The 21,814-nt window shown below is 35.4% G+C and overlaps 1 pseudogene across 1 annotated transcript; it reads left to right on the top strand.

Annotated features, from left to right (window-relative positions):
• Positions 1-1,815: 1,815 nt before the first annotated feature.
• Positions 1,816-21,686, top strand: LOC143605003 (uncharacterized protein At4g15970-like; annotated as a pseudogene). Its single transcript, XR_013148425.1, has 4 exons — positions 1,816-2,045; positions 3,797-3,814; positions 20,178-20,546; positions 20,776-21,686. The product of XR_013148425.1 is annotated as an uncharacterized protein At4g15970-like (transcript).
• The last annotated feature ends 128 nt before the right edge of the window (positions 21,687-21,814 follow it).

Here is a 21,814-nt window from a genome sequence, read left to right as displayed (position 1 = left end):
TGATTATCCAAGAGGGAGTCTTTGGAGTTTATGACGGTTTTATAGCTTAAAGACGTCATAACTCATAAGTGTTATGGATTTAAAATTTATAAATAAATTAAAGTCAATGTCTGGAATTTGAAGGTTAGTTCACATAAGAACCTGTCACAAAGCATTTTAAGATAAGTATTGTGTACATATATAAATTTGATTTTTGTTAATAACTTAACTGATTTAACTTATAAAAGGCATAAAAACACAGTCATGTTAAATTATTTTTATGAATATTTTGATATAAATTTTATTCAAAATTGATTTTTTTTTTTATAAATATGTGTTCTATTTTATTGTTATTCGATGTAATGTAAGAACTTATCACGAGATTCATTGCAAGACACCAGATTTTTGCTATAACAAAATATAAAAACCTAATTTGTTTCTTATCAAACCTCATACTTTAACAAGCAAATACAATATGCATGAAAACCATTAAACTAATTTATTCACGTGTTTTTTTAAAATTTTTAGCCAGTTACCTACGCATTCATAGGCTATATGTTGATAATATAAAACACGCATGTGTAGACTGTATACATAAAAACACACACACATATATATATATATAGAAAATGATACAAATAAAAAGAAGTTGTTTCCTAAGAATGGTAAGAATCAATAGAATTTTGATATTTGGCATTAAAACATATGGTGAAAGAACAATTATAGGAAACTATGTCGGTTATAATGGTGAAAGAGTAATTGTAGGAAACTATGACGGTTTTTTGTAATTTTAAATCTCAACCATTAATTGATATGATCCAATGACTATGATTTATTCCTAGTTTTCCTAGGAAACTACTTGTTTTTAGGATAACCATCCCCTATATATGTATATACTAGTTTTTATCCCCCGTATTACGGGGGTTGTTTTATATGATTTGTTTCTAATATTTATTTGTTTTTTGAATTTTTTTATGAAAGTTAATAATATACTTATGGTTTAATGATAAATTGTTTCACAAATAATGAGATGTTATAACCCAGTTTAAAAGTTATATGGGTTTGATGAGACCCAAGACCCGTTTATTTTTACTATAAATTGGTTTTTTAATTATAAATTATATATATATATATATATTGTTTTAAATAAATCATATATTATTTTATAGTATATCCCTACTTTATAGGATTTTTATATCAAATATTTGGTTATATTAGTTTTTATTTAATGAGACCTTATAACCCGTTTAAGAAATATTTGGATTTGATAAGACTCATACCCATGAATTCGGGTCAAATGCATGAGAAGCCTACATTTAAAAATTAAACAAATCTGGTGACTCCGAAAAAAGGGGAAGCTACCACATCGCGACACATAGGATTTTTATATTTTCGTTTATATATATATATATGTATTGGATCATTCAGAAGTTTATATATATATATATATATATATATATATATATATATGTGTGTGTGTGTGTGTGTGTGTGTGTGTGTATTTCATACAAGTTTGAGAAAAAAAAATAACATGAACTACAAACATTTTCTTACATTTTATAAATATATACAATTAAAAAAACAATAAATATTGTTGTTTTGTGTTCTCACTTCTCATAATCTCAGATGATATAGTCCTCTCCACAAATCCCTCCCTACACAACTAAAGAAGGCTAATTGAGGGACTATTTTTGTGGGAAAAAAAGAACTAAAACAGTAAAACTTAAATGATCAAAAACTTCAACTTGAACAATATTTGAGGGACAATTATTGTAATTTATTCATATATATATATATATATATATAAATGCCACAATATATATCAGAAAAACACACATGAAAGAACAAAACCGTAGACCATAACGATGGGGTTAGAGAACGGATACAACAAGGCAGACGGCGGCAATCCAGACAAGAGTTCTCCGCCACCGCCTGACCACCAGAAGCTGTTCAAGCAGACACCGAAGATGGTAATACTGTTTGCCGTGGTGACGTTTGCATGTTTGGTTCTCTATCACACTTCCATCACCTTTCCATTATCCAGGGATTACAACTCTTTACCAGCCGTTGATGATCATTCGGTAAGCATATATACAATTCACTTATTTAATTTACTTTGTTTAGATCGGCTTTAATGTTTTCTTAACTGGATCCGACAAGATGGAAGCCGGATGAGTTTATTATTTGGATCAAACTTTTATATAAAACTAAAAGTTAAATATATGCATAATGAATATATATGGTTTTGTAACTTGATTGATTAATTTTACTTTGTGAAACTTAATTGATGAGATAATTAAAGTGGAAGTTTACAACTGTAAAAATGTAATTTAATTGAAGAGGCATGTCACTAACTCTCTGAGTTGAATGCATCGTCGCTCAAAAAAAAAAAAAAAACTGGATGTGACTGAGAACTGTAAAATATGCATAAAAACTAGTAATAAATATTTTAATTAGCAAATGAAGTTGGTAAAAACTAGTTTACTTATGTTTTTGGTAAGATCTGAATTTAGTTTGTATGTCATTTCTATTTACTAGAAATCATTATAGTAAAATGATGATGGTGTTATTATTTAATGTCAAATTATATTTTGTAACTCATACTATTATTATAACATATGATACATCTTACTTTTACTCTAGTGGTCAAGGCGAACTCCATTTTAAAAGGGAAACTAATTTTGTGTCGTCTGATGGAAAGTTGACTAATTTTTGTATCAACTACGGGTGTGTACGGTTTGGTTCGGTTCGGTTATTAACATTAACCCAACCTAACCGATCGGTTATCGGTTCGGTTCGGTTCGGTTAATTTTCGGTTAATAACCGGTATCAAATTTGGGCTAAAATTTTGCTTAAAATTACATGAAATGAATGTTTAAATACATGAAATGAATGCATAACTACATGAAATGAAGGTATAAATATATAAAATTGAGATATTAGAACATGAAATGGAGATATAAATACATGAAAATGATAGTGTTAAACTATTAATATATATAATACATGAAATAGAGGAAAAAATGCTTGAAAATATTAAAAAATGAAGAGTTCGGTTCGGTTAATTCGGTTTTCGGTTATATCGGTTCGGTTTCGTCGGTTTTCGATTCGGTTTCGGTTACCGATTCGGTTATTGTTCACACCTAGTATCAACAACATAAATGATAGTGAGAAGCATACAAAGTTACTTCTATATGAGATTGTCACATTTTGCTTATTGTCACATTCTGCTTATTTTTTTAATGAAGAAAATAATTATAAAAAAAAATTAATACACTTTTCATAATTGTTACCAAAATTACGTTTATTTATTATCTCAATACTTTTGATAAATAAATAAAAATACTATAACAAACTAAATTTTACATATACTCTTTTAATTCTTTTTAGCGGAATCTAATATAACCAATCAACAACATGTACACTGCATAATATATTTGAACCTTCGTCATTTTATTGAGGGGAACACGTTTTACCACCCGGTACGTTGTATACCCTGGTGACACATAGAAAAGAATTATGATGGTAATATGTTAATTAGTGATAACTTGCCATCAAAATTTAAATATGTTTTAATAATTAAGTTTCATATTTTCAAGATATAAAAAATCAAGTAAAAAATAAAAAATGATATTATTTTAAAACTTGATATAGTTAATTCAAATAACTATATCATATATATAAACAAGTTTTTTATAATATAAAAATGTTTAAATCAAACTTTTAATTAATGATTGTAATTTACAATTTTGTAGTCATCTTAAACATGTGAATATTTCATATTTTTCTATTTTTCATTTTTTGTTATCATATATAGAGTGATAAAATCCAAAATGTTACTGGCTAAAAATTAATAACTAAAAAACGTTTTTCATGTAAATAGCATAACAATCTATTACAAGAACAAGGTATGTTTATCTCATTGATCAAGTGTCTTGGAAATGGTAACGCGGGCTACTCCACTTAATAGAGACGCATACTTCTTAAATATCATATGTTCAAATATGAGTAAACTATAAATGTATACTTATTAGTATAAAATGTAATAGGGGTAATATTTACTATTAAAAAAGGGGATTTTTTTACATACATCCCCTTACTAGCCTTATTACATATTTACCCAACTATTTAAAATAATTACATATTTCCTCATTCTCATAGGAAATTGCTTAAATATCCTTTTTAATTCTTATCAACTTAAACAACCCTCTTCATTCCAAAAAGTTCCCTAACATAGTTCCACCTGCAAGCCCTAACTTGTGTTGGCACCAATCCCGAAGATGCTTGTTCCAACTGGGAATTGTTTATAAAGTTATAAGCAGTTGAATTCAATATAAAGTTATAAACTGTTCGATTTATATGAGAGAAAAAGTGCGGAAATGGCGAAACCGAAAGCTACTGAGCATCGTTGCCATTGCCACACTCTTTCTCTCATATAATTCGAATTGTTTATAACTTTATATTGAATTCAACGGCTAGGGTTTTGACATTTGTACATCAAAACATTATCGTTATTTGAATCTGTTGTTCATTTTTTGGGATATGGGTTCTTGTAACGAATTTTGAGCTCGTACATGGTTTGTAGTGATTTTATACGTGTAATTTTGACTACAACTATGCGTGTTCATTGCTCTAAAATTGGTTGCACTTTAAAAATTGACATACTAACTATAACAATAAGAATAACAAAAATAATAAGTGATCTTAGCAATCTACCTATCTACCTATAATATTAAAGCAAAACAATTCTTTCACATTTTATTAAATTAGGATATCAACTAATACTATTACCATTTATAGAATTATTAACAAAGTTCCAAATGTAATTTTAAATGTTGTATTAAATGAGGTTTTTAGATATTTATAAATTATAAAATTGTATTCATCATTATTAATATCTTATGAATCTGTAAGGTCTATTATTACGTATATTATTAAATTTAACGTTTATTTTTTTAACCACTAACGTATTAATTACACATGTTATATCCTAGTGAGACATACGTAATTACATTTATCACAAATAATATATGGTTAATAATATCTATATGAGAAGAAAACCTAGTCAACTTATAAAGTTCATATAACTAAATATTAAGTTGTTTATTTTATTTATTCATTTTGAGCAAATATAATGGGATCGATCGAGGGAATTAAGAGTTGTTGATGTTGGGTTTCAACGGTGGTTCGGAACGAAACGGATAAACTTTTTAAACCCGTTTTAGTAATAATTTCGTTTCAATAGTTATTAATTAATATTAATAAACATAGATATATAAACGAACTATAAAAACGCAGCGGAATATAAACGATTTAAACGAACCATAAACGGAAACCCGAACCCGGATCTGATTACAACAATACGAGCACGATATAAACAATAATAAACAACCATAGATTAGTTTGTCGATATACCTCGGTTATCGAAACCGGGAAGACACCGAGGGATTAACGAAAGTGCTAGACTTGACACAATCAACAACCAATTGGAATATCCGGCGGCGGCGACTTGCGGCAGCGGCGGCGGATTCCGGCAAGTGATGTGGTGGTAGCAGAAGATGAAACAGCTTAGATCTGACAACTGTAGCAGCTTGCGGCGACCAAGTAGCCTTCACGGAACCACAATCCTTCTTCGGCGACGACAAGAACTGACGGCGGCGGCGTTCTCCGGTGGTCAGCAGCAGTAGACGGGAACAACAGCTCAGCAAGGAATAGTGAGCTGCGGTGGTGTTCTGGTTGTGCTGGTGAGCTCCGGTGAGGTTTATAAGGGAGGCAAAGGATGGTCGCGATTTTCCAGCGGCTGGAAAAACGCGCCGGCGGCGGTGGCGGCTGGACTAGTTTGAGATGGAGGCTAGGGTTTGTTATTTTAAGGTTACCATAAATAGAATGATTTTTATCTATTTATAGGAAAGGTATTAGGGTTTAACAATTAAACCCCATTGGGCTTTAAGCCCAATTGTTAACCCAAAGCCTTAATCCACCAACTTATCTTCTCAAATGAGTGTGTCGGGCCCAGTTAACGTAGACGTTTAAATGGGTTGAAATTTCGTTACCCCCGGTGTAACTCATACCGGGTCACATTCGGGTCGGTCGCGTTGACTTGACCCGAACCGACCATTAAATCCAACAGTCTCCCACTTGGACGGATTTGGGTCAAGTATCACAACGCTAACAGCCAGAGGCGTTCTAGCTACACATAGCTGTCCCCAACCAAATATGACATTTTAAATCCATAACCAAAGTATCTTGGAATACCTTATTGCAAGATAATGAATTTATAGTAATCGTTGTCATCTATCCTATCTGTATAAGACATCAATTGAACAATGAGACATGGATCATATCAATCTCATATAGTGTTCAATTATTATAGTTATCGATATAGAATCAAAGTGGTCCAATCAAACACACAGTTAGTTTGGGTGAGGCCTCACACTTTACCAGTTTGAATCAACGAGGGCGCCAATATGTCTAACTGTTACATTTAAATGTAAGAGTACAGAATCCCATCTTGACTACATACAACTCCCACTGAACTCCAGAACATTCTGAACCAATGCCTTTATGGCTGGCAGTTACGCAACAGCGGTTGACATGATCAAAGAATATTCCTCGGTAAACGAAAGTTCTAATATGTATCTCAGGTCTAAGGATACTAAATGAACATACTATTATCAAAACATCTTATGATCAAGATCCATGAAGATGATTTGATGCGAGTTACATCCAACGTCATTCATAATGAGGTCTATGAGTTTGGAAGTCAACTGCTTGAGTCCAAAGTCAGAATAGTCTTAATTTAGAATCGCTCCCACGAGTCTGACCGACTACGGATAATTTAGAACACAATATTCACGGATTAAACGTATTAAAATGAACACAGATGTATTATTCAACGTTTGCATTTAACCATTAAATCAAAAGTGAACAGAGAAGTACAACTGATTAAACGTCCACACATCCAAATAGTAAATCAAAATAGATCACTAGCAAGTCTAAGCCCGATAGCATCTCTATGCTGATCATGCTTGTCCTGAGTCATCGGCTTAGTGAACGGGTCAGCTAGATTTTGATCTGTGTCTACTTTTCTTATCACGATGTCACCTCGTTCCAATATTTCCCGAATAAGATGGAACTTCTTTAGAATGTGCTTGGTTCTGTGATGAGACCTTGGCTCTTTGGCTTGAGCAATAGCACCTGTGTTATCACAGAATATCTCGATTGGTTTATGAATACTCGGAACCATATCGAGATCGGTGATGAACTTCTTCATCCAAGCAGCCTCTTTAGCAGCATCTGATGCATCTATAAATTCGGATTCGGTGGTAGAATCCGCCACTACACTCTGCTTGGAGCTCTTCCAATAAATAGCTCCTCCATTGAGAGTGAAAACGAAACCCGACTGTGAGCGAGAATCATCCCGGTCAGTCTGGAAGCTAGAATCAGTGTAACACTTTACAATGAGCTCCTCTTCCACTCCCCCAAACACCAAGAACATGTCTATGGTCCTATTCAAGTACCTTAGAATGTTCTTCACAGCAGTCTAATGGGCAATGACAGGACTCTGTTGAAAACGACTGGTCATGCTCAAGGCATACGAGACGTCAGGTGTAGTACACAACATAGCATACATGATAGAGCCAACCGCAGAAGCATATGAAATTGCTTGCATACGTTTAGATTCAATGTCCGTTGCCGGAGATTGCGATTTTCTCAACACGGTTCCCTTAGTCATTGGAACAGCTCCTTTCTTGGAGTTTTCCATTGAGAAGCGTGCCATTACTTTGTCTATGTAAGTACTTTGACTTAGCCCTAGAATCGGCTTAGATCTATCTCTATAGATATTATTCCCAGAATATATGCGGCTTCTCCAAGATCTTTCATTGCAAAACAAGATTCCAACCATTGCTTAACTTCCTTAAGCATAGGAATGTTGTTCCCAATGATCAGTATATCATCCACATACAAGATGAGGAATGATATCACTAGCCTTTCTGTAAACACAAGGCTCATCTTCATTTTTGACAAAAACAAACTCTTTGATTTTCTCATCAAAGTGAAGATTCCAGCTTCGAGATGCTTGCTTAAGTCCATAAATGGACTTGTTCAATTTGCAAACGCTATTAGGATATTTTGGATCGACAAAACCGTCAGGCTGAACCATATAGACATCTTCAGAAATATGTCCATTAAGAAAAGCGGTTTTGACATCCATTTGACATATCTCAAAGTCATAGTATGCAGCAATGGCAAGCAATATCCTAATTGACTTAGTCATAGCAACGAGCGAAAAGGTTTCATCATAGTCAACACCTTGAGTTTGAGTAAAACTTTTCGCGACTAGCCGTGCCTTATAGGTTTGCACATTTCCATGCATGTCGGTTTTTCTCTTGAAAATCCATTTGCTCCCTACTGCCCGACTATCGGGGGGTAGCTCAACCAAGTTCCAAACTTGGTTATCATGCATGGATTGCATCTCAGTGTTCATGGCATCTTGCCATTTCTTGGATTCCGGATCCAAGATAGCAGATTTGTAGTTAGTAGGCTCGTCACCAGATTCGGCTACTAATAAGACTTCGGGACCATCTAGATGCCATAAGTATCTAGAATTTGGTACGGGAGTCCTACTACTTCTACGAACGCTCGTGTTCACGTCTGATGTATCAGCAACAACAACTTGTTGATCAGACGCTCCAACTTCTTCAGCGGTTGTTTGTGGTTCTCGAATCTCTTCAAGATCGACAATATTATCTCCAGTTCCTTGATTAAGAAATTCTTCTTCAAAGAAGTAGCCTTTCCTCTTGATAGAAATCATATTTGTATCAGGATGAAAGAAGTAATAACCGCTTTTGTTATAGTATCCGACGAAAATAACTTTTACGCCGCGGGGATCAAGTTTGTCATCAGACTCACTTGTGATATAAGCATCACATCCCCATACTCTAAGATAAGAAAATTTGGGCTTATTTCCCTTATGTTATATCTCATATGGAGTTTTGTCTATCTTCTTAGTTGGAGCTAGATTGACAATGCGGGCGGCGGTCATAAGGGCGTAACCCCAAAAGGAGTGAGGCAAGTTAGTTCTACACATCATCGATCGAACCATGTTTAGCAAAGTTCGATTTCTCCTCTCGCTCACGCCATTAAGTTGGGGTGTGCCAGGTGGAGTGAGCTGTGAAACAATTCCATGCTCTTTTAGATGAGTGATGAACTCTCAGCTGAGATACTCTCCACCTCGATCTGATCGAAGTATCTTAATTGTTTTATGAAGTTGTTTTTCCACTTCGCTTTGAAACTCTTTGAACTTTTCAAAAGTTTCGTTCTTGTGTTTCATAAGATACACATAAGCGTATCGACTATAATCGTCGATAAAAGAAACGAAGTATCTTTCATGGTTTCTAGTCATGGTTCTGAAAGGTCCACATACATCAGTATGTATGAGTCCTAACAGATCACTTGCTCGTTCACTTTTATGAGTGAAGGAGTCTTTGGCGAGTTCGCCAAAGACTACTTCTGCGAGTCCTACTACTTCTGCGAACGCTCGTGTTCACGTCTGATGTATCAGCAACAACAACTTGTTGATCAGACGCTCCAACTTCTTCAGCGGTTGTTTGTGGTTCTCGAATCTCTTCAAGATCGACAATATTATCTCCAGTTCCTTGATTAAGAAATTCTTCTTCAAGGAAGTAGCCTTTCCTCTTGATAGAAATCATATTTGTATCAGGATGAAAGAAGTAATAACCGCTTTTGTTATAGTATCCGACGAAAATAACTTTTACGCCGCGGGGATCAAGTTTGTCATCAGACTCACTTGTGATATAAGCATCACATCCCCATACTCTAAGATAAGAAAATTTGGGCTTATTTCCCTTATGTCATATCTCATATGGAGTTTTGTCTATCTTCTTAGTTGGAGCTAGATTGACAATGCGGGCGGCGGTCATAAGGGCGTAACCCCAAAAGGAGTGAGGCAAGTTAGTTCTACACATCATCGATCGAACCATGTTTAGCAAAGTTCGATTTCTCCTCTCGCTCACGCCATTAAGTTGGGGTGTGCCAGGTGGAGTGAGCTGTGAAACAATTCCATGCTCTTTTAGATGAGTGATGAACTCTCAGCTGAGATACTCTCCACCTCGATCTGATCGAAGTATCTTAATTGTTTTATGAAGTTGTTTTTCCACTTCGCTTTGAAACTCTTTGAACTTTTCAAAATTTTCGTTCTTGTGTTTCATAAGATACACATAAGCGTATCGACTATAATCGTCGATAAAAGAAACGAAGTATCTTTCATGGTTTCTAGTCATGGTTCTGAAAGGTCCACATACATCAGTATGTATGAGTCCTAACAGATCACTTGCTCGTTCACTTTTATGAGTGAAGGAGTCTTTGGCGAGTTCGCCAAAGACTACTTCTGCGAGTCCTACTACTTCTGCGAACGCTCGTGTTCACGTCTGATGTATCAGCAACAACAACTTGTTGATCAGACGCTCCAACTTCTTCAGCGGTTGTTTGTGGTTCTCGAATCTCTTCAAGATCGACAATATTATCTCCAGTTCCTTGATTAAGAAATTCTTCTTCAAGGAAGTAGCCTTTCCTCTTGATAGAAATCATATTTGTATCAGGATGAAAGAAGTAATAACCGCTTTTGTTATAGTATCCGACGAAAATAACTTTTACGCCGCGGGGATCAAGTTTGTCATCAGACTCACTTGTGATATAAGCATCACATCCCCATACTCTAAGATAAGAAAATTTGGGCTTATTTCCCTTATGTCATATCTCATATGGAGTTTTGTCTATCTTCTTAGTTGGAGCTAGATTGACAATGCGGGCGGCGGTCATAAGGGCGTAACCCCAAAAGGAGTGAGGCAAGTTAGATCTACACATCATCGATCGAACCATGTTTAGCAAACTTCGATTTCTCCTCTCGCTCACGCCATTAAGTTGGGGTGTGCCAGGTGGAGTGAGCTGTGAAACAATTCCATGCTCTTTTAGATGAGTGATGAACTCTCAGCTGAGATACTCTCCACCTCGATCTGATCGAAGTATCTTAATTGTTTTATGAAGTTGTTTTTCCACTTCGCTTTGAAACTCTTTGAACTTTTCAAAAGTTTCGTTCTTGTGTTTCATAAGATACACATAAGCGTATCGACTATAATCGTCGATAAAAGAAACGAAGTATCTTTCATGGTTTCTAGTCATGGTTCTGAAAGGTCCACATACATCAGTATGTATGAGTCCTAACAGATCACTTGCTCGTTCACTTTTATGAGTGAAGGAGTCTTTGGCGAGTTCGCCAAAGACTACTTCTGCGAGTCCTACTACTTCTGCGAACGCTCGTGTTCACGTCTGATGTATCAGCAACAACAACTTGTTGATCAGACGCTCCAACTTCTTCAGCGGTTGTTTGTGGTTCTCGAATCTCTTCAAGATCGACAATATTATCTCCAGTTCCTTGATTAAGAAATTCTTCTTCAAGGAAGTAGCCTTTCCTCTTGATAGAAATCATATTTGTATCAGGATGAAAGAAGTAATAACCGCTTTTGTTATAGTATCCGACGAAAATAACTTTTACGCCGCGGGGATCAAGTTTGTCATCAGACTCACTTGTGATATAAGCATCACATCCCCATACTCTAAGATAAGAAAATTTGGGCTTATTTCCCTTATGTCATATCTCATATGGAGTTTTGTCTATCTTCTTAGTTGGAGCTAGATTGACAATGCGGGCGGCGGTCATAAGGGCGTAACCCCAAAAGGAGTGAGGCAAGTTAGTTCTACACATCATCGATCGAACCATGTTTAGCAAAGTTCGATTTCTCCTCTCGCTCACGCCATTAAGTTGGGGTGTGCCAGGTGGAGTGAGCTGTGAAACAATTCCATGGTCTTTTAGATGAGTGATGAACTCTCAGCTGAGATACTCTCCACCTCGATCTGATCGAAGTATCTTAATTGTTTTATGAAGTTGTTTTTCCACTTCGCTTTGAAACTCTTTGAACTTTTCAAAAGTTTCGTTCTTGTGTTTCATAAGATACACATAAGCGTATCGACTATAATCGTCGATAAAAGAAACGAAGTATCTTTCATGGTTTCTAGTCATGGTTCTGAAAGGTCCACATACATCAGTATATATGAGTCCTAACAGATCACTTGCTCGTTCACTTTTATAAGTGAAGGAGTCTTTGGCGAGTTCGCCAGCAAAGCAAGACTCATAATTGTCAAAAGAGTCCGGTCCTGTGGATTCAAGAATCCCTTCGGATTGGAGTCTTTTAACTCTTGCCTTGCTTATATGGCCAAGTCGGCAATGCCATAGAAAAGTATCATTGATGCTAGTCTTGATACGTTTTGAAAGATGATATACGTTATTGTCAGTTTGAACATCAATCTCATAAATACCATTTCGAGGTTTAGCCTCAAATAAATGATATCATTTAAGTAAGCAGAAATAGCCATGCCATTAAGAACATACTTAAATCCTTGTTCAAACAACAACGAAACTGAAATGATGTTTCTGGTCAAGCCAGGAGCATACAAACAATTATTCAAAGGAAAAACTAGGCCAGATGGACAAGTAACATGAAATACTCCAGTTGCCAGAATTGGTACTCTCTTCCCATCTCCAACGATGAGTTCCATGCTGCCTTTATTCAGTTTCCTCCATTTCTCAGGCTCCTGCAAGACATTAACGATGTGGTAACCACATCCGGTATCAAATACCCATGTGTTGCTAGAGACAGTGAAAAGTTCAATAACGTATATGGAAATACCTCGAGAAGAGCCTTCACCATTGGCTCTCTTCTTAATCTCAACAAGGTATTCGGGACAGTTTCGCATCCAGTGTCCCATTTGGTTGCATCGGAAGCACTTGCGCTCCTCAAAGGGCGGTGGCTTTGGCTTTGCAACTATCTTGTTAGTGTTGGTGGCAACCTTGCAACAACAGTAACTTTCTTCTTGCATTTTCCCTTAAAACCCCGATTCTTTGGTTTTGGCTTCTTGACACCAGCAGATCGAATCATCAGAACTTGATTGGTCCTAGAAGGAATGTTCATCTCAGCCGTCTTGAGCATCTTATGAAGCTCCGGCACTGTCTTCACCCAGGCATTCATGTTGAAATTCATTACGAACTGGTCGTAAGAGCTGGGGAGAGAGTTGAGGATGAAATTAGCTGCCATCTCATCGGGCAGGGGATAATCAAGTTTCTTAAGCTGATCGATGTGCCCCTTCATCTTAAGAACATGTGCACTGACGGGAGACCCCTCTGCCATCTTGCAACTGATGAGTTGTTTCATGGTGTCGAAACGTTCTTGACGGGCTTGTTTCTGGAACATGCCCTTGAGTTGCACAAGCATATCATAGGCACCAAAGTCTTCCAAGCCTTTAGCAAGCTCAGAAGTCATGGTGGCTAGCATAATGCAGGAGACCTCAGCCGAGTCATCCTTATGCTTGACGACATCTGATTAATTAAGCAAAAGTAAATTTAATTAGTATTTTCGATGTTGTAGTCCTATTATTAATGACCCAATAACATTAATTAATTAGGAATATGGGAATCTGGCTTCCAGTTATTAAAGGCAGCTGTAACACACAACAATAATAAGTGGTTAGGCAGACCGACAACGATTGTCAATTGTGAATAGAGCACAATTCTCGGTTATGAGGCCTATAGAGACAACGATTGTCTGTATAGATACGTTTAGCCTCATCTTTGCCCACTTTAAGTCTCCAGATAGCTTTGGCATGTAACAGGAGAGTAAAATAATAGTTGTCCTAGTATAGTGACGTGTGAAAGGGCCGGATGTGTCAACGAAACGCTTTCACCTTGATGAGATAAGCTAGAAAACAAGTGCGGTACTGTAGCTCCAAACACTTGAAATTTCGCAGTATGCCTCAAGTGTGACTTGTAGTAGGATTGGCATAAACTATTGTTTTTAAATTGGGATTAATTTTAAAATTACCAAATAGAGTAAAAGTCAAATTTTACTGTATTTATTATCGGGACGAATAGATGAACCCTTTCATCTATCAGGACACTTAGTTTTAGATAACCTATTAAAAACTAAGTTTGTTGCGATATGACTAACCAATTTTAAGTTAATAGAAATCTATTAAGTTATTAGTTTTGGAAATCAAAACGCTTTTAATTTGCAAAACATAATCGGTTAATAAAATGTTTATTTTCAAATTTATTTGGTATTAGGTCGGTGATATTATAATCCTATTATAAACAATCCAAGCAACCACAATAGCAAATAATATGTAAATCCTTATGGCCAAAAGGTGATCGGTCTCGCTAGAGCCAATTAGGGAGACCGATCGGGTCAAGGGGTTCACAACACAAACAACCACAAGGATGGACTTCTCCGTGCATCCCGTCATCTTGTCCGAACTCCCACTAACTCCAAGAAATCCTTGAGCTCGTCCTCGGTTATCTTCGCGTCTTCTTAATTACAAATTTATAAACTAACAATAATTTGCCCTATTACAAATTTGAACCATCTTTATAGCCAAAAGAAAACCGAAAAATAAATAATAACCGTTTACAACTTTTGAACCATCCATATGGCCAAAAACAAGCTCTATAACCAAACACAACCAAACAACACATAGGTCGGGGCCGGATTTACATATTCAAAATAAATAAAATTTCGAGTCGTTTTGACTCGGTCAATAAAATAAACAAAACTTTGACCAAATCTAAAATCACCCGAAAATAAATCTAGATCAAAACTTTAAACGATTTATAGTTTAAGATGTAGATCCGGTTTAAATGAACCGGGATCTACTCGTACGTTGTAACATCGGCTCTGATACCACTGTTGGGTTTCAACGGTGGTTCGGAACGAAATGGATAAACCTTTTAAACCCGTTTTAGTAATAATTTCGTTTCAATAGTTATTAATCAATATTAATAAACATAGATATATAAACGAACTATAAAAACGCAGCGGAATATAAACGATTTAAACGAACCATAAACAAAAACCCGAACCCGGATCCGATTCAACAATACGAGCACGATATAAACAATAATAAACAACCATAGATTAGTTTGTCGATATACCTCGGTTATCGAAACTGGGAAGACACCGAGGGATTAACGAAAGTGCTAAACTTGACACAATCAACAACCAATTGGAAGATCCGGCGGTGGCGGCGGCTTGCGGCGGATTCTAGCAAGTGATGTGGTGGTAGCAGAAGATGAAACAGCTTAGATCTGACAACTGTAGCAGCTTGAGGCGACCAAGTAGCCTTCACAGAACCACAATCCTTCTCCGGCGACGACAAGAACTGACGGTGGCGGCGTTCTCCGGTGGTCAGCAGCAGTAGACGGGAACAACAACTCAGCAAGGAATGGTGAGCTGCGGTGGTAATCTGGTTGTGCTGGTGAGCTCCGGTGAGGTTTATAAGGGCAGCAAAGGGTGGTCGCGATTTTCCGGCGGCCGGAAAAACGCGCCGGCGGCGGTGGTGCCTGGACTAGTTTGAGATGGAGGCTAGGGTTTGTTATTTTAAGGTTACCATAAATAGAATGATCTTTATCTATTTATAGGAAAGGTATTAGGGTTTAACAATTAAACCCCATTGGGCTTTAAGCCCAATTGTTAACCCAAAGCCTTAATCCACCAACTTATCTTCTCAAATGAGTGTGTCGGGCCCAGTTAACGTAAATGTTTAAATGGGTTGAAATTTCGTTACCCCCGGTGTAACTCATACCGGGTCACATTCGGGTCAGTCGCGTTGACTTGACCCGAACCGACCATTCAATCCAACAGTTGACTTTATGGCTCATGCCATGTTTGAGGTGCCAACTGTAAGAAATCAGTGCAGTTTCGAGTGAATATCGAAACAAAATATACTATTATCTAAAATAATAGTATTACACCAACGATTTGCTTTGTGGGTTATGGAAAAACTGAAAAACTTACAAATATTGATAAATATAATATACTTATAAAATATATATTTTCCCATCCATTGATTGAATTCTTTTGAGTGAAACACATTTTATAAGAAAAAAATATGTTAACATAATGATATGTAATTTGTAATACAAAAGATGCTAAAATATAATAAAGAAATCGATAACGCTAGTTTAGCTTATAAGAAGAATTATGAATTTAGTCTTCACTTTTACGACTTTATAATGTTTGGTTTCTAACACGTTTGGTTCCTTTCTATTTTGTCATCCCCACACCTCCGACTCTTGTCATACACTTGCCACCATCACTAGCTTTGACCTCGTCCAACAACGATCCAAGGTGTCGTATTTTTGATAGCGAGTAAGCTAAATCCACTTATTCCGGCATAAGTAAAGGTACTCGAATATTTGGACGTAATAGGTTCAAATTAAATCTATTACTTACTTTATAAAGTTAGAATGAAATTCAATATGACTATTTATATAAGTAATTTAATCTTAAAATTATACAGTCTTTCATAAAAAAAAACTTATAGCCTAGCAGTATCAAGATGCATTATAAAGATACTTTCTTCTTAAGCGGTGATGTTTCTAGTCCGGTTGAACACAAAGGTGTAGAACTACAAAAAGATTTAATGGGTGTTTGAATTGACCAGTTTAAAACATATAAAATCCTTTATTTGGCTAACATGAAGCTTTATATCGCATTTCAGCAATTAGACAAGAAGCTTACAGTTCAGATATTTAAAATTAACCTACGATTGTCAAAATATAATTATATGTAATTCCTTTTATATTTTGAAACTCAAGATATATAAGTTAAAGTGGGTTAGAAAAAATAAACACACAACAACCCCCCCCCCCCCCACCCCCACACACACACACACACATATGGTTTGTCAAATGATTCATATGTATAAAATTACTATATATTGGTCATTACAAATATATTCATGTCCTTTAATCCTAACAACTTGTAGAGTTAATTACATAAATGATTCATATGGTTTGTCAAAAATAATTAATAGCCGGTTTTGAGTCTAACTTTGAGAAAACACAACTTTAAAATATATGGGTATATGAAAAAATGTTCTTAATTCCGTTAACAAAATCAAAAAATAAAGGAAATTTTGTGGCTAATGGAATCAAACACATCGATGTACTACCAAAAACTTAATTCTTCTAGATCTATATCAATGCCTTATAAAATTACTATATATTGGAGATGCTCTACCGTTATTAGTGCAAAATTAATTCATATGTATTGGAGACGCTCTAACGTTATTACTTTATATTTATGTTAGTATAAAATTAATTCATATGAAAGTGTTAACTAAAATAATATTGTGTAATACACTGAAAGTAAACTAGTATATAAATACTGTACAAGAATATTTTAATTTACATTTAGTATAACTATATGTAAGATATATACCTAGAAGGCTAGAAGTATAGGATATTCGTATGTATGTAGTTAACTAACTGAATATCAACGGCTTATAGTTAAATGGTACCAAGATGTCGTGAATAGGTGGAGTCACACGTAAGTGATAAGAGTTTAACCTCACGTTTTAATACGGGCAAAATGGTGTTTGTGAGTTTTTTTATTTTTTTTTTATTTTCTTTTTTTAAAGAAAACAAACAAACCATCTGAATATTTATAAATGGTACCAATCTTATTCACTTTTCTTTCAAGTTAACGGGGAATGTTTAAGTTAAACTCTCAAAGCTAGCGTGTGTCCGGTGAAGACAACATAGTTTGACCAGAATGTGCAACGAACTCTCCAAATTTAAAGAGTATAACTGTCTAACACATAAGAAAGTCAGCGTTCAAAAAAAATAGTCGATAAAGGAGTCTTAAATCATGCGTAACGTCATAGTCAACCTGTATAGTTTTAGAATTTAATTAGCGACGTCAATTTATATTTATTGCAAATTTAGTTATTTACACAATTTTAAGATGTATATTTATTATTGGTTGAAACGTTATATCAGACCAATACATAATTTAATTTGGCCTTTAAATATCAAACTATCCATATCCACTGTGACGAATGGTCGTTAGAGATGCTGAGCTTGCAATCATGACATCATTGGTCCCCAGGGGCAGGAGGGAAATGACCACCCTCACAATGGTCATTCCTACTTCTATTTTTTTTTTACTCCGGCCACTACTTATAACCTCACCCAATTATATATTATTTTTATTCTTCATTTATTTCATTTTTGTATTTATATAATATAAATGGAATGGTTGAGAATAAGGTATAACATGAATTAAGTGATTTAGTTAAATAAGGAAATAAAATTCTAGATGATGCATAGACCGAGTACAATTTTTTCTCAAAACAAGACATGCAAACTATAAATGAGTAATTTAAAATATACTAAAAAAAAATCTAGATAGAACATTTTTGGTATTATACATACATAGTCAACTTGCTTGTAATTTATTTAACTTTTCATATTATTTAACTTATTACCTAAATATTAATATTTGTTTCTATTCCATTACCTATCCTTGTATGCAATATTTTAGATCCAACTTTCAATTGATTTTTTTTTTCGAAAACATGACCAAGTCATGCCTTTAATTGCATTGAATTAGGGTTGTAAGTGAACCGGACGCCTGGCCATTCGTTTGGTGGGAAGTTCGTTTATGTTCGTCTGTTTAATAAACGAACCAGACATAAACAAAATATTTTCATTCTGTAAGCTTAACGGACGAACAAATACAGAGGTCACGCTCGTTCAGTAGTGTTCGTGAACGTCTTTCTGATTACACCCGGTAACGTCCGTTTAATAAACAAACCAGAAATGTTTTGGCTACTATCCTAAGTGTTAAGTATTTTTGGATATCATGTTGTGTAACTCTGAATTTGTGGGTGAACTTGTGTGAGTTTATGATATTTATTTTTGAATTAATATGTAATTGTTTATGTTTGTTTGTTCATTAGAGTCGTTTATGTTTTTGTCCATTAATGTCTATTAGTGTCCATCAGTGTTCGTTTGTTCATTAGTGTTTGATAGTGTCTGTTTACAATATTAACGATTGGACACAAATGGACACATAAAAATTTAATTCCTAATGAACAGACATGAACACGAATTTTCGTTGGGGCAGAGTGTTTATGAACCGTTCGTTGTTTGGCAAAAGTTTAGTGGATGAGCATGGATAATGTCTCGTTCGGTGCAGTTCAGTTTGCTTACAGCCCTGCTTTGAATATACATATACACAGTCACACGAATATTTTTTATAGTAGGAAAATTGAATTTATATAATCCTAATTATTTATATTGACTATTTGGCAAATAACATTTTTAACTAATGAAGGATTTGAGTTAGCCTTGTGAGGTTGTTAGTTTAAATCCTGAGCTCGCCCAGGTTTTCGTCCCACCATATGCCAGAGAGTTATGCTCTTGTGGAGGTACAATTACTGTCAAATGGCAGCCGACAGTATGGTTTCCTATGGACGCCCAAGCCAAACTCTGAAGCCAATGCGGACGCGGTTAAGACAACATAGTTTGGCTAGAGTGGGGCAGTGTGGCTCTCTAATTTGGGGAGTGCGGTGACCAACAATACAAAAAAGTCGTCATTCTATAAAAAAATAGTCTAATGAAATGTCAACTGAAGGTTCTATATTTTTGCATATTTGCTTCTAACAATCTGCGACTAACAAAAAATACTAAAGCCGTTAGTCGCCAGAATACGTTTTTGGTCTGAAAACTCAATCCTTTTTTTCACCGGAAAACTCAATCTGAACCCATCACCAGCTAAACATCATTGCTGACCATAACCACCACTTGAACACCATCGCTGACAACCACCACCACAGCTGATACCCACCACTTACACACCACCACCACCAAGGCACCAGCCAACTCACCACCACTTAAGCACCACCAACGGACTCCATCGGTGGTTCTAGTGTCATGGCAACCTCAATAACTGGGGCTTTCACTATAAACAAGTTCCTAAAGGTCTGATCAAAGACTACAAAGAGGTTTGGGAAGATAAGGTTGAGTTTTCCGGAATGAAAGGAGTTTTCCGACCAAAATGGTTTTTCTAGTTGTGGGCGACTAACAGTGTTAGGATTTTGATACTCACAGATCGTTGGAATAAATATATTAAAAGATGAGACCCTAAGTAGACATTTCGTTAGTTGGAATTGTTATTTGCCAATAGTCAATAGTTGGGATTACTTAAATCCAATTTTCCAAAATTATGTTAAAATGTGTTTCCATTTTTATAATCCTAATTATTGTTTCAAAATTTGTTCAGCAGGATATCAATCTTAAAGAGTTGAAAATCGTACTAAAAAAGGCTACAATGAGTAATAACACGGTTATAATTACGACCTTGAACGATGCATGGGCTGAACCAAACTCTATGTTTGATCTTCTTTTGGAAAGCTTTCGAATTGGGGATCAAACGAAGCTGTTCTTGAAACACTTGATTGTTGTAAGTTTAGACCAAAAGGCATATGCTCGATGCTTGAAGTTACATCCACATTGTTACAATCTTAGCACCCGTGGGACGGACTTTTCAGAAGAGGCATATTTTATGGCACCAGATTATTTGAAGATGATGTGGAGACGAATTGATTTCCTACGAAGTGTTCTTGATTTAGGGTATAGCTTCGTCTTCACGGTACTTACTACCTCCTCCTTTATATTTCATTCAATCAAGTAAAAGTTTTCTAAATACCAAAAAATTCATCAATATATACATATTTGCTGAAAAATCTAACTTTAGTCACATTTAAGTGGAACATTAACTCTCAGACAAAAAAGAAATAGATTTTATGTAGACAGCTCAAATGAGTTACCAAAACAGAAAAATAAATGGAGGTTTTAATGTGTAAACAACTCATATCCAGGATGCTGACATAATGTGGTTTAGAGACCCATTTCCACAGTTTCATAAGGACGCTGATTTCCAAATTGCTTGCGATTATTTTAACCGAAACCCAACAGACTTGAACAACTGGCCAAATGGAGGTTTTAATTATGTCAAGTCAAACAACAAAACAGTTCAGTTTTACAAATTTTGGTACAACTCAAGGCTAACTTACCCGCAACTACATGATCAAGACGTGTTCAATAAGATCAAGTTTAATCCTTTCATCGCAAATGTTGGGTTACGCATTCGGTTCCTAGATACCGGGTACTTTGGTGGTTTTTGTGAGGCAAGCCAAGATCTAAACAAAGTATGCACAATGCATGCCAATTGTTGTGTTGGGTTGGAGAACAAGGTTCATGACCTTGAAATCATGCTTGCTGACTGGCGGAAATATAAACAATCGCATGTGAATCAAACGTTGACACAAGGGACTGTGGGTTCATGGACAGTTCCTCAACTTTGCAGGTAATTTTCCAACTATTAACTTATAAACAATGACCTAATTTATCATAATTAATATATTTATTTGTTTACGTGTCACAAGTGACATGTATCTTTGTCATGCTAGTAATGTTAAATGCTAACATGTTTGATTGCCGCCAGGGGTTCTTTTGATCGTCCACGTGCCACAAAGAAGAAAGGTGGTAAAGGAAGAAAGAGTTAATCGACTCATAAATGTTCAATATTAACCCACATAACCTGTTTGAGTGAAGATTTAGGGTGCAAACTAAACACATGCTACATGTTCAGAGTTTGATTTATGTCCCAGAAATTGTACAGATGATGGTGCAATCAAGAGTCTGTTGACAAGAGCAAAGACTGGGTTCTTTTTTCTTTAAATTTTGTTGTGGAATTTATAATCTTTTGTTTTTTTTAACTTTCTAATAAATGTATTGTCACACTTAAAAGTTATAACCAATGATATCACAGGCTTCACTATTGTATGTCGTGCATTAGGCCTCGGCTCAATCCCATTAAGGTGCCTCGGTAGCAATTCAATAACATTAGTAATGTCT

The sequence above is a fragment of the Bidens hawaiensis genome, unplaced genomic scaffold (assembly GCF_021521415.1).
Source record: "Bidens hawaiensis isolate Kalapana, Puna unplaced genomic scaffold, B.hawaiensis_p1.1 tig00000237_1, whole genome shotgun sequence".
Classification (NCBI taxonomy): domain Eukaryota; kingdom Viridiplantae; phylum Streptophyta; class Magnoliopsida; order Asterales; family Asteraceae; genus Bidens; species Bidens hawaiensis.
Note: the sequence above shows the minus strand (reverse complement) of the source record. Positions and strands in the feature narration are given on the sequence as shown.